Below are 13969 nucleotides of genomic sequence, written 5' to 3'. Positions count from 1 at the left end.
TCACCCTCGAGTAATTAGGACCCTTGCCCAGCCACCTCCCAGACCCAGCCTAGCACACCCACAGGTGTGTTGTCCTTCTCCAGCTGGCATAACAAGTCCATGCCAGCTCTGAGGCTGAAATAGCTTGGAGTCATCCAAGACTAATATGGCCAGGCCATTAGAGCCAAGTCAGGAAGAAGAGGGAAGGGTCTCCTTGGCTAAATGAAAATAAATTGCAAAACAGCATTGTGTATGTGGTTGCCCTGGAGAAGAAGGATCTGGAAGCAGTAAAAATAGAAATCTTGTCAAGACTCTTCAGTGAGAAATGTTCCTGCAAAGCCAGGTGGTCCCCGGGTATAGAGCAGGTGTTTAGTACCACTCTACTGGAACTAACAAGAAGAAAGAACCAGCTGAGACTCTCGCCCAACCCCAGACCCTCTGGAAGTCAAGGGCCATCAAGGAGACATGCCCTCCAGTACTCTGCACCTTTTTTTTTTTTTTTTTAACTTTTGCTGTATAGGAGATTGAAACCAGGGGCATTCGACCACTAGCTACATCCCCAACATTTTTTAATTTTTATTTTGATACAGAGTCTCACTAAATTGCCCACCAACTTGCAATCCTCCTGCCTCTGCATCCTAGGCTTACAGCATGCACCACCATGCCCGGCACTTCTGTACCTTTACATACAACTTTTCCATTCATGATTTGGTTCATGAGTTATATAGGTTACTTATTAACTCCATTTTGTATATGAAGAAACTTGAATCTGAAAACATATGATTCTTCACATTCCCTCTACCTGAAAGCACTGGGACTCAGGCCCAGGCTTCTGACACTCTTGCATTTGTCTTTTGATTTTTCTCCTGATGGTTCAGGTCCCAAAAGCTTTCACCAAGCAAACTGACCTTGATGGAGGAGAATATGTCCCCTGAAACCTACTCAGAAGGTAGCATTTTTAAACTCACTCCGTTTTCATCCCAGCTCTTATCACAAGGCTGCAGAGAGAACAAGTAATATTTATCATGCAGGAGAACTTTGGGGCAGCAGGGCAAACACAGTCATTTCATCCTTGCCTCACTCTGTCCAGCATCCTTTTCACATCCCATCTGGCTGATTCCATGAGTCCAAGTTCCTCCAGTGTCCCCTGATAGGCTTGTGGGCACACACCAATAAGGCCAGTTAGAACCTAATCAAACACACACAGTCAAACTTCTGCATTCAGAATCACTCATGTGCCTGGAATATTTCTAGTGGCTTTTTTTTTTTTTTTTTTTTTTGGCAAAAAAAAAAAAAAATCATTTTGCCAAAGGACAAAATTACGACAATTTAGTTTTGCCACCTAAATTGGTTTTATTTTCTATTCTAGAATTAGGCAACACTTCATTCCATAAAATAGAATAAGCATTCTGATGAATAGAACAGAGGAGATTGGATTTACAGACATAAAAGGAAGAAAGCAGAAACAGAAACCAAAAAGCAGATTGTTATTTCAAAGTTGATTTTCTTGTAAGGCAGGGACAGGGAGACAGAACAATAGAAAAATAACTGATAGGTTCACTTAAGTTATTATAGGTTACTTTAGTGTAAGGATGAAGGCAGGAGGAGCTTCATATCATGCAAATTGAAACTGACTTGTTTGAGAAATTTGGCTGTGTTTTCTGTAATCCTGATTTTTTGGAAGATCAGCTTAGTTTTAGTTTGGTGACAAAGAACCTCCGCATGAGGGACCCCATTTGGATTTTTAGTCTGGTCTATTAGGTCCCAGTGCAGGAGCTTAGTCCAAAAAAAGCCTCCTGTGATTTTTATTTAACATTGTATTTGCGTTTGTGTCCTCTGTCTCCTGCCATTGAAGATAGTTAGCCAATATGCTACAAAGTTTGCTAACGCTGCAAACAGCATGCAGAGAACATCCAGGAAGTGTTTTCCATGCATTTGAGAACTGTTGGTGTTCAACATAGTGACAACTTTCGTGTCCCCCTGGATCAGAGCTCTGTTTATGTTCTCTGTTGCTGACGTGCCTCATCTCAAGAACTAAAGTCAGATGTTCTTTGCTCCAACTGCCACTTTTAATGAACTCTTCTTTTTTCCTCCCAAACTGTTCTTTTTAGCCCTTTTTCTCTTGTTTTGCTCTTTCTATTCCTCACCACTTCTGCCATGTTGTTCTCATTTGGATAAAAGTGTTGTTACATAATCATTATTGACAACCAATCATAGTTGTTTTCATATTGCTTAAGAAAACTGGCCAATCAGGGTTCACTAAGAAAGTGTCAGGGTCTTGCTTTTTCAGCTAATGTTTACTGAGCACCCACTAGTTGCTGGGTGTCAGGGGACAGGGGGACAGAATAAATAGGACAGGAATCTCAGTCACCAGTCACAAAGCCGTTGAGCATCTAATGGCAGAGCAGAATTTGCAGCATTCCATGGTCACTTCTCCAAGCCTGTTAGGCTTACTGTTTGCACAGCATACACAAAAAGGGTGCTTGACACATGATTGAATGAAATAAGTATTTTGCCCCCACCAATTTTGATTTTATAGTTATTTGAAGACTGAAAGTTTCCTACAAGATATAAAAAGAGACATAGATGACTGAAAATAAAGAACAAGACAAAAGCATTTAAATGAAAAAGTAGTTATAAACTTCAGGCAAGAATAATACACACAATCAGACATCTCAATCTTTCCCTCCAGTACCTTAAGTTCAGCCTGCCAGCCTGAGGTCAAACGTGGGGAAATCCTGCCCATGAAGGGCCAAGCTCAGCCCATGAACTGCACCCTGATCAAGTTCTCCCACTACTTGGACAGGATGAGCCCATGTGTTGGGGCTTAGGGAGAAAATAAGTTCATTCAGTTCCTTAAATTGCACTCTCCATCCCTGTTATATACACCAGGCATGAGGAGAAGAGGCATTCAAGCCAAGAACTTGATTCTGGGTCTATTTCACCTCAACCCAGGGCTCATATCTCAATCTGTTCCATCTCTGACACCTGACTAATGGGCCTTACTGTTGTTCACTGCTTCCCGTCCCGGTCTCCCACATGCTTTTGACACTTGTAGCCATTACCTCCACCCCACCCCACAATGACCTTGCCTCGTTTACATCAGCAATTCTGAGTCTCATGCTCTCTTTCATTCATACTCTGAATTGTGAAAGTCACCTCTGTTTCCTAGAGACCACCTACTCTGGAGCTCTCTCCAGGTAATAATCTTTCTTCTGCCTTAAGGGCCTAATGGCTTTTCAAGAGTGTCCAAGACAAAATCAACCAGGGAAACTCACAAAGGCAATGGGCAGAACATTATGATTATAGACACCCCACATACACACTTCAGTGTAGAGGTGGTGATGGATGGCCCAGGCAATTGCCCAGCACTCTCAAGCTGTGCTTGATAGGTAAGTCACCTGCCAGGAAACAGCTTCCTCCTATGCTGCTTCTGCCCTCTTTCCTTTCAGCCCATACAGTCTAGGATTTCACACAAACAACCATGCAACACCCTTTACGTTTTGGCTCAGCCCTTAAATAACCCGAGAGACCTTTGGGGGTCAATCATGTCAAAGAAAGATTCAGAGAAAGATACTCAAAGGTGAGAAAGGGGAAGAACTGAATACACTCAGGTGCAGATAAGCCATAGAAATGCAAAGTAGCCCAGCCTACAGTGAAGCCAAGAATAGCAAGCTGAGACAGGTAAGAAAGCAACAGTGGAGCAACAAGAGAACTAGAGAGAGAGCAATTGAGGATGTGATAGCACCCCTTCCACTACCTCCTCTTAGATTTTCTATTTCAGGAACAATCACCCTTAGAAAGTGACTATTTTCAAAGGAAATTTTTTAAAAAATAGGGACTCAGGTCACTGGAAAGAGAAGCTGTTCACAGGTGACTGGAGAAAAGAGCTGTTCAGAGACCTTTGTTTTAGGTCATCCAACACAGGAGAAAGGAGACCCTGTGTGTCTCAATTAGGTGTTGGTTGCTACTTCTGTGTATCTTCTTTCTGAGGAATTTAAAACCCCTAATGAAGACTCTAGTGGGAAAAACCCCAGAGTCTCTATTTTGTATAGTCAGTTCTTCACTAACAGTGGTTAAAGGCCTTGATCGGCCCTAGAAAGAATTTAATTTCGAAATAAATATATGTTACAGGAAAGTCTCAAACCAACCTGAGAAATCTGAGATGTGTTTCTTTATTCTAGGTCTCAAATGGATGTTCTTCTGGAAACTCACCCTCCACCTGCTTCTAAAGGCAACTTTCAGGGGCCAGATAACTTACTAAGTACAGAAAATTCAAGGGTGAATATCTTGAGTGTGCTATGTCATTATCATGGACCAAACACATTTGTGTCTTTCCACAATGTCAAAATTTATTGAATAACAATAAATTCACAGGCTACACCATTTGAACAATGGCAATTCACTGAATACTCGTGGGTCACCTGACAGTCATGTCAGGCAATCATAGGTTCTTTTATTCCACTCTTAATTTTGAATATATATAACACTCAAGTTACATATCACCCTTCACAATTGTTCATATATATAAAATATGATATTTATATCTGATATATTTTTATCTGATAATAATATCTGATATATTTATATATATTCAGATATATCAGATATATATATATTAGAAAGGCTAAGAAAGGATTAAGGCGGCATTAGGGATTTAGAAGGCTGAACTGAGAACAAAGAGAGCAGACATGGATGCAAAGAGTTACAGTAGGTGGTCAAATAAAATTAAAAACCAGCCAAAGAACTTGTTCAGGGTATAGAGTTGTCAAAGCACAGGGACTTATTCTATACCAAGGTCTGAATGAATGGTAGTTTCACAATGTCAGCTTGGAGTGTCAGCTTGGATTGGAACCTGTGTGGTTGTCATGAGCAGAAGAAACTGCACTCTGCTAAAGCCAGAAAACAGAGACTCTCTGAAAGTTCATTGCTATGGCAATTTTCTTGGTCAAGGGTCTTGATGAGTGACCAGGTGGCATGGTCAGGGTGCTACCATGTCCAGTCTTGGGGTTCTCCTCCTTTTATGGGTTTCATGCGAGGGAGTCACTTCATTTGGTGTTTGATAAAACTCATAGGTCTGATCTTTCCAATATGAGTTTGACAGGCTTATTCATCCAGTGCTTCTGATTAATTCAGTAAGTTCACAAGTGGTCATTCTTATTAGCATGATTAATTTATTTACCAGTTTATGCTTTATGGTGGTGCCAGGCACATAGTGGTTGTTCACTTGCACAAACGTGGTGTAGAGTCATTCCACCTCAGAACTTAAACTCAAAATGGAGTAGCTGTATGACAAACTATGGTTTTAAAAGTGGAGTAGCACAGGTTAAGGTACAGCCTAAAAACTGCTGTTCTATATGTCGTGGAGTAACTCAAAGCAGAGCACAGTAAATAAAATACTCTCTAATTTTGAGGACTTAACACTTTTGGGCCTCTGTTCTATCTGTAAGATAAGAAAACTGGAGGGCAGTCATTCAAAATCTTTCCAATTTCCATTTTCTAGTCAAAAAGGAATAGACTAGTGCTGGTCATGGTTGTGCCTACCTGTGTTATGGGGCGCAACTTAAGATCAGACCGATCACCACTGAGAAGCCCAAATTTGAGAGTTTTTTTTAAGCCAGCCGGCTGACTGTCACACACAATGCCCCAAAAAATGGCTATTGGGAGAACAGCCCCGACCACAGGGTTGTAGGGATTCTTATACCAAAAATCACATTAATCATAAGTGTCTGTTGCTATGATTCGAAATTAACATCATGAGATCATCGATAGAGGGGGATGTGGGTCAAAATGACCCTTACCTAGGTACAAACTAAAGAATGGTTGCTAACATCCATACAATCACTATTCACATGGTACATTGTTTAGGAGCAATAGGAATCAAAAGAGAGCAATTCTTTACTACATAGGAGTTGCCATTGTATATTATTAAACATGTCACACCAAGTAACTGATGATGGGCACAGAGGTGGGGTGTTCCCATGGGAGAAGCTTATTTCCTCCATAACATGGAGTCTCAGATCAAAATGGAGTCTGTTTAGTCACTTAGAGTCTGGCCTATAACATTCTCATGGAGTCAGATCTGTCAGCCCATCACACCTGTAATTCCAGTGCCTTGGGAGGCTGAGGCAGGATTATAGTAAGTTCAAAGCCAGCTTCAGTAAAAGTGAAGTGCTAAGCAGTTCAGTGAAACCCTGTCTCTAAATAAAATACAAAATAGGGCTGGAGATGTGGTTCAGTGGTTGAATGCCCCTGAGTTCAAATCCCAGCACCCGCTGCCCCCGACCCCCCGGAAACAAAGAAAGAATAGACTAGGGAAGCAACATAAAGTAAGTTATGCCTAAGTCTCTATTTTCACTTATTATAAAGAAAATCAAGTACATGGTTTTGGTCACTGGACACATAATTTTTCTTTCCAAATGGCAATTTTTATCTTAAAAAAAATAATATAGACTAGCCACTTGGAAGTTGTCCCAAATATGACTTTATAACTTCCAGGCAGCCCATAAATCTAAAAATGCTCTGATTTCATGTACAAATAACATTATCAGGATATTCCTTGATACTACATTTGTGCCTGATCAGTATTTCTAGTTACTACTATTCACACTCAATCTTCATCATCAAATCAGAATAGCACAACTCTACTGTTTACTGAAATAAAATGTGAATCTCTATTACAGATTGTATCAGACCACTACAAGCTTCTAAAGCAGGCACACCAACTTAGACACCTAACACAGGATATGCAAAAATCTGAATAGAAGGCAAAAGGCCAGAGATCCATGATTTCGTACATGCTTTGTAGAGCAAGCAAGCAAACAATCTGTTGTATACTAACCCAAAGTAATGCAAAGCTGTGCATTTTAAGGAATGAAAAATTGGCACAGCAAGAACCCACAGGAATTTCTAAAACTATATCAGAGGTTGCAAAGATGAGGAATAATGATTTCTCATCTTAGTCTTCATGGCTGTAGAAGAACATGTAAACTGTAGAGGCTTGAGAATTAAGGCAAAATCACAGGGATTGGAATGGGAGGGGTGTGGGTTAAAACTTCAGGGTACTGGCCATGCCATCCAAGAGACCTGGATTTGAAGCCAGCTCTGCCGTGTGTTTGTTTAAAGTAGGAAAATTATAAACAATTTTTCTTGATAATTCTGCATAAGATTGTTGTGAATATTCACTTAGACTGTGTGTATAAAATACTTAGCCCAGGGCTTCACAAGAGGACAGAACCTGAATATATGTTGACAATTATCTACAAGACTTTTTCTGTATAAAGCATTTTGCAATTTAGTAGATACATTTATATACATGCATATATTTTAAATGCTTTTACATGTATTTAAAGTCCTAAAAATCCTTTGACCAAGGCACACAAACACTAAACTGACAAGGTCTAGAAATTGTTTACCCTATAAAACTTTTTCTAATTTATAACTTTGACTTTCCTAAGCAGTGACAATACCTTTTTAAATATGTGATTAAAGCTGTAATGTTCCCTGTAAGCACTGCATAAACTACATCCCATACATTTTTATACATTGTCTTTTCACTTTCATTCAGAGCAAAATAATTTCTAACTTTCCTTGCTATTTTCTTCTTTGATCTTGAATTATTTAGTAAGGTGTCATCTACTTCCCAGATATTGTTGTAGGTTTTTAAAATTTTCTGTTATTAATTTCTAATTTAATTCCAATTTGTGATTGAAAAGCACACTTTGAATGATTTCTATCCTTTGATGTTTATGAAAACATGTTTTAAGACTTATTAAGGTCTGTCCTGGAGAATGTTCCACGTGCACTTGAATATGTTGCTCTAGGGAAAGTATTCTGTGTTTTATTTCAGTAAAGTATAACATCTATGTTCTTATACATTTTAATTTTCTCTCCTTTGTGCTTCAACTGTTACGAAACCTATATGATAAACCCAACAATACAGTGTTATAATCATTGGTTTACACAACCTGATTTTTAAAAGTAACAAAAAATAAAATATATATTTATACAGTCTTCTATATTTTTATATGAAGTTAGTGTTTCTGGTGCTTCTATTTCTTCCTATGGATTCACATTGTGGCGTCACTTCCTTTCATTCCTCATTGTCTCTTGGAAGGCAGGTCTGCTAGCAGTAAATCCTCTCAGTCTTTATATATCTTGGAATGTCTTTAGTTCACCTGAATTTTTGGAGAGTTGTTTTGCTGGATATGAATTTGTGTCATCATTTTGAATGTGACATTCCACTGCCTTCTTGCCTCCATTGTTTTAGATAAAAATTCAGCCACTAGTTGAATTACTTTTTTGTTCCCCAGTTTGGGCTTAGTTATTTTTTTTCTTGCTATTCTTTTATATTTGTGTTGTTTTTTAGTAATCTTACTATAATGTCTGTAGGGGGGGATTTTTGTATTTACCTACTTTGAGCTTATTGAGTTTTGTGGATGTGTATAAATTAATATTTTACATCAAATATATGAAACTTTCAGTCATGGTTTCCCCAATAATTTTTTCCTGCTTTTCTCTCTCTTCTCCTTCTGGAACTCTCCATGTAAGTTGGCATATTTGATGTTGTCCCAAGGTCTCTGAATTCTTGTTAATTTCTCCTCAATATGTTTTTCTCCCTCTTCTTCATAGTGATTAACTTCTATTGCTCTATCTCATGTTTACGGATTATATGCCATTGAAAAATCTGCCCATTTAACTTTTTCATTTTAGTTAGAGTGTTTTTAAATTCTAGAATTGCTACTGCTTCCTTTTTATCATTTTCACTTCTCTATTGAAAATCCCTATTAGAATGTCATTACCATCATATTTTTCCTTTAGCTTTTAAAATATATTATAAGAGCTGCTTTTAAGTCTTTGTATGATAAACATATTTGGATCCACTTGGAGTCAGTCTCTATGGATTTATTTTTCCCTGAGCATGGGTTATGATTTTCTGTTCCTTTGACTATCTTATATTCTATTGGAAACTAGATGTTTCAGATCATACCTTGTAACATGTCTGGATTCTGATATTTTTCAAGAGGTAGTTATTGTTTTTAGTAATTTACTTGGACTTACTTTACAAAAGTGGTCTGCCTGAGATGTGCAGCTACTGACGTCTTGACTCAGTTATTTTTTATTTTTTTATTTTTTGCTTAGCTTCCCATATGTCTCCACAGCTTACCAGCAGATCAGTGACTGAGAGAATTAGGCTAAAGCTTCGCCTGGCGCCTGTAAGCTTCAATTCTCTGCTGACAGGTCTCTGTGTGTGTTAGGGTGATGGGGTTGGGATTTGAAGTTCTGCTCAGTTCTTACTTACATTTGTCTGCTGTAAATTTAGCTTCACATCAGCCCAGAGAAATGGAGAGATTATTTAGCCCTTAGATGACTCTCATTTCCAGGAACTCCCTATTAAGTTTTGAACTGGTCATCAGTTGCTTTAACTGGTACTAAAAACCCAGGTTAGCAGAGCTGTGAGAATTCCTGTCCATAGCCTACTACAAACACTGTTTTTATTGATAATGCTTCTAGGAATGGGTTTTGGTTCTCCAGTCCAAATGGAGTCCAGCTGTAAAGCTGCTGTTTTCATGGTCAGCCCTGCCTTGGTAACACTAGTGCAATGACCAATATTTGGAGGGGTTTAAAGGGAGGGACAGTCCCAAGAAAGAAGGCTATAGATCACTGTGGGTCCAACTTTTCTTATTTAAAGTTCTAGCAGTTTTGCATGAATAGACATTTCTCAACTTTTAGTTTTTCTCCAGTTGATTTTCAGAGTTCTACAACAGTTTTTAACAGTTTGTTTCAGCTTTATGCTTGTCTTTTTAGGGAAGAAGACTTGCTAAGCTTGCACTCTGCCATAACAGAGAACATTGCCTGTAGATAAACCTTCCAAGCCAATTGCTTCAACATGTACCAGCAACATTTTTGTTTACCCTATTTACTACTCCCCAACAATTTATATATTTTTTCTACTGAAAATTTCCTTAATACCTGTTTTGTTTTTTCATGGCTTCTATGCCCTAAGGACAAAAAGGCCTCTAAAGATGACCATGAAAGCATCTTAACACTTCTTTGCTCTCTTCCTGAGACTTTTTTTTTTTTTTTTTTTTTTTTTTTGGTCATCTTCTGGTGCCAGGGATTAAATCCAGGGTCTCACACACGTTAGGCAAATGCTCTATTTCCAGTCCCTCTTCCTGAGACTTTTCCTTGCATCTCTATATTCACATAAAATACACTATGTGTTGGGGATGGTGTTCCACACCTGTAATCCCAGTTACTTGGGAGTCTAAGGCAGGAGGATTACAAGTTTGAGGCCAACTTCAACCTGAGACCCTGTCTCAAAAAAAAAAAAAAAAAAAAAAAAAAAAAAATGAGAAAGAAAGAAAGAAGAGAAAGAGAGAGAGAGTAAGAAAGGACCAGGGATATAGCTCAGCAGCAAAATATCCTTGGGTTCAATTCCCAATACTGCCAAATTTCAGTTTGCACGCTTTGACATGTGATTTCTCTAGAATTGTAAGATATTCCATTAATTAAAGTCCAATGTATCAAAAAAATTAATTCCCTGTATTTTATACATTTGACCTCTTTTTCAATCATTCTCACCCTTGGCTGCACATTAGAATCACCAGAGGATCCTCTAAAAACTGTCAGTCATTAGGATACACCAGATGCACCCTAGATCAATCTAAATCAGACTTTTTGGAGGTGGTTCTAGGCACATGTTTTATAAACCATATTTGATGATTATGATGTACACTCAGGACTGAGAACTAATACCTTCTTGTTAATAATGCCTTGGCTTATCTTTTTAGGTTGGCTCCTCTTCCCTCCCAACAATCCAATTATAAAACCTTAAAATAACAGGACACCAAAACTATAATCTACAAAGGAAACAAAACAAATTAGGCTTATTCAAATTAAAAACTGGACTCTTCCTGCCTTTCTCATTTAGTCTACAATTGAAACTTTCTTTATTTCTGTCCTATTTTCTCCAAATCTTTATAAGCAATAGGACATAATCCATTCACACTCTAAATGTTACCTAGCAAACCACCTCAAAGTAATGGCTTAAAATAACATTCATTCACTCCTGAATCTTCAGTTTGGGTACGGATCAGCAGGAGTGGCTCATCTGTTCCACTTGGAAGCAGCTAGAATAATTCAAACACTGGAGTCATCTGAAAGCTCCTTGCTCACATGCCTGAGGGGTAGACCAGGGAGTCTCAAACAGTTGGGGACTAGAACAGCTGGAGCCCTCAAGCATCTTTCCCTATGTCCATGAGTTTCCTACTGGTCTTTCCCATATGTATGACTTCAAATTAGTTGAATTTCTTACATGTTGGCTCTGTGGCTTCCAGAACGCATACTTGAAAGGGAGCTCTCTGTCTAGAAATTGTGTTGCTTTTTCTACCCTAGTTTGAAAAGTCACACAGTGTCAGTTCTGCCTAATTATGTTCAGTAAAAGCAAGACATTATGGCTGGCCTATATTTAAGGGAAGGATAATTCACTTTTTGGTAGAAAGAATGTTTAAGTGCTTAAGGACATATTTTTAAATTACAGCCTACTAGCTCAAATCAAGGTTTTTATGAATGACAAATGACTTAAGAAGGGACTTCCCATTGTCACTCATAAGATTAACCTGTCAAGGTCACTCTAGTCCTACCTCAGAGGAGTGGTACTTTAGGCACTGTGATGGCCTATGGTGGAAGGAATCCCTAAATCACACTGAAAACCCATTTATAGTGTACCCCTCAGAAGTCAATTGGAAGAAATCATTTGTGCTAATCTCAGTTCTGTCTACAGCTGGAACAGAAGGGCAGGATGCCAGCTGTGTTCTGCCTTGATGGAAGGTCAGAGAAACGGATCTTTCATCCTATCTTCATCAACCAAAATCACACTGAAGAACAGCTGGACAGTTTTGAGGGCAGCACTTCATATAGGGTAAGACTGCATTCAGTGAATAAAGCTAAATAAAGATAGTAGACTTCAGAGTAAAAAGAACATTTTCATGGTACAGATCCAATGGCAGTTGCAGACCTTACACAAAGAAGAGATTTTCAGACTCTTGTCTAGTGCTCAATGAATTTATATCACTTCCAAAACTTTTATCTCAGAATACCAGAAGAGAGAAAGACTTCATCTCACAGCATCTGGGTGAAGGGTTGCCCGAAGATTTCTCAAGAACAATGTTCCTCTACGTCCCATTTTTAATTTAATTTTTCATGTGACGTTTGCTTTCTATACCATAATGTATTCAAGTTTAATGTGAAATGAATTTATCTTCCCCCAGTTTTTTATATTTAAAATTAAAAACCTGAGAAAACGAGCCATATTTACTCTGTGATTATTTCCTGGCCCACGTTCAGGTACTTCTTTGCCTTACAAACCGTATTTAAGAAAAGAACTGTAATCTCCATCTGAAATGGAATTTTAGGGCTTGAGAAATTTCTTTTTTATATTTACTGATTTCACATTGAGTACATAAATTATAAATCTTTAATTTTTTGTATTCAGCAAAATAGAAATCAAAGAATATGAGTTGGGCGTGGTGGCACATACCTGTAATCTCAGCATCTTGGGAGACTGAGGCAGGAGGAAACTGAGTTCAAAGCCAGCCTCAACAAAAGCAAGGCACTAAGCAACTCAATGAGACCCTGTCTCTAAATAGAATACAAAATAGGGCTGGGGATGTGACTCAGTGGTCAAATGCCCCTGAGTTCAATCCCTGGTACCAAAAAAAAAAAAAAAAAAAAAAAAAAAGAAGAAGAAGAAGGAATATATTAGATTATAAGTTTATTAGAATTATAAGCCTCAAGCCTCAAAGGTCCAAAGGATTCCTAACATCATAATTTAGACAATGTCAAATAACCAATAAATTATTCTTGACCATATATAATTTTCTTTATTATGTGAATGCTTTTTTGATTTGACTTAATGTTTATATTTTACATTCATTGCTTAGGGTTACTTTTCTATTTCTTCATTTTAAATATTTTATAATACATTTTATACATTATACACATATGGGAGAGCTATTTCCCAAAACAGTGGAGTACCTTTCATCAGACCAATATTGCCAAAACAATGATAAACTATGGACAAAATATAAAAAGCAATTGTTTGAAGGCAATGGATAGCATTAGAAGCAGGCAGGAATGGGATTGGCACTACCTTGGATATAAGGGGAAAGTATTAGATAAGACCCATACTTAGCTGACTTTCTGCTAACAGGTTCAAGTTTTCTTGACAAATGGAAGGTAGAAAGTAGAGAATGAAATTTGCTTAGGTCTTAGGAGGGACTGATTTTTCATATGAGTTGAATGCAAACCATTCATTCCAACCACTTGGTTCAAACATAGAATAGAAAATGGCAGAGTAAATATGGTCCCATCCCCCATTAAAAAGTAGGTTGTATTTCCTTTCACCATGAATATGGGTAAAGTCTTCTTCTTTGACCAACAGAGTATGATTGAAGTGATGCTACTCAGTTTCCAGATCAAAACCTTAAGAGACTGCCAACATTCTAACATTCACTTCTATTCTCTTTGAACACAAATTTTTAAAATGCAGGCACTCACACTTTGAAAAAGCCCAGAAACTATATGGACAAATGTACATGAAGAGGAACCAAGGTCTCTGGTGGGCAGCCTCAGCTGAGTTTCCAACTGACAGTACCAAGTAGGCTTGTAAGTGAGTCATATTGGAGGTAAATACCTCAACTCCAGTTGTGCTACTTTAACTGAGGCCATGTGGAGCAGAGATCAGCTGTCTGAATTGATTCTTGCCCAAATGAAATATTTGTGCATAAAATTAAGAACTGTTAAGCCAGTGAGTTTCAGGGTTATTTGAATTACATTGCGATACATAACAGAACAATGGGCAAAGAATTTGAACAAATACTTCACAAGGGAAGATATACAAATGGTCAATAAGCACTTGAAAAGTATGACATCATCAGTCATCAGGGAAATATAAATCAAAACCACAAGAAATATCAATACACACCCA

The 13969-nt window shown here is 38.0% G+C and overlaps 1 long non-coding RNA gene across 2 annotated transcripts in view; it reads left to right on the top strand.

The window, feature by feature from the left end:
* LOC306639509 overlaps positions 1–13656 on the top strand; it is a 37945-nt gene extending 24289 nt beyond the window's left edge. Inside the window, exons 5-7 of one of the 2 annotated variants that reach the window (XR_013757676.1) lie at positions 4164–4260; positions 11765–11902; positions 13532–13656. This is a non-coding gene — a long non-coding RNA (uncharacterized lncRNA). Of the gene's footprint in view, positions 1–4163; positions 4261–11764; positions 12276–13531 lie in introns of those variants that run through there. The other variant, XR_013757677.1, reaches the window with a different exon arrangement.
* Positions 13657–13969: the final 313 nt, after the last annotated feature.

Source organism: Sciurus vulgaris (assembly GCF_902686455.1).
Source record: "Sciurus vulgaris genome assembly, chromosome: 11".
In the NCBI taxonomy this organism is placed as follows: Eukaryota; Metazoa; Chordata; class Mammalia; order Rodentia; family Sciuridae; genus Sciurus; species Sciurus vulgaris.
The sequence above is the reverse complement of the archived record's forward strand: the minus strand, read 5'-3'. Positions and strand labels throughout refer to the sequence as shown.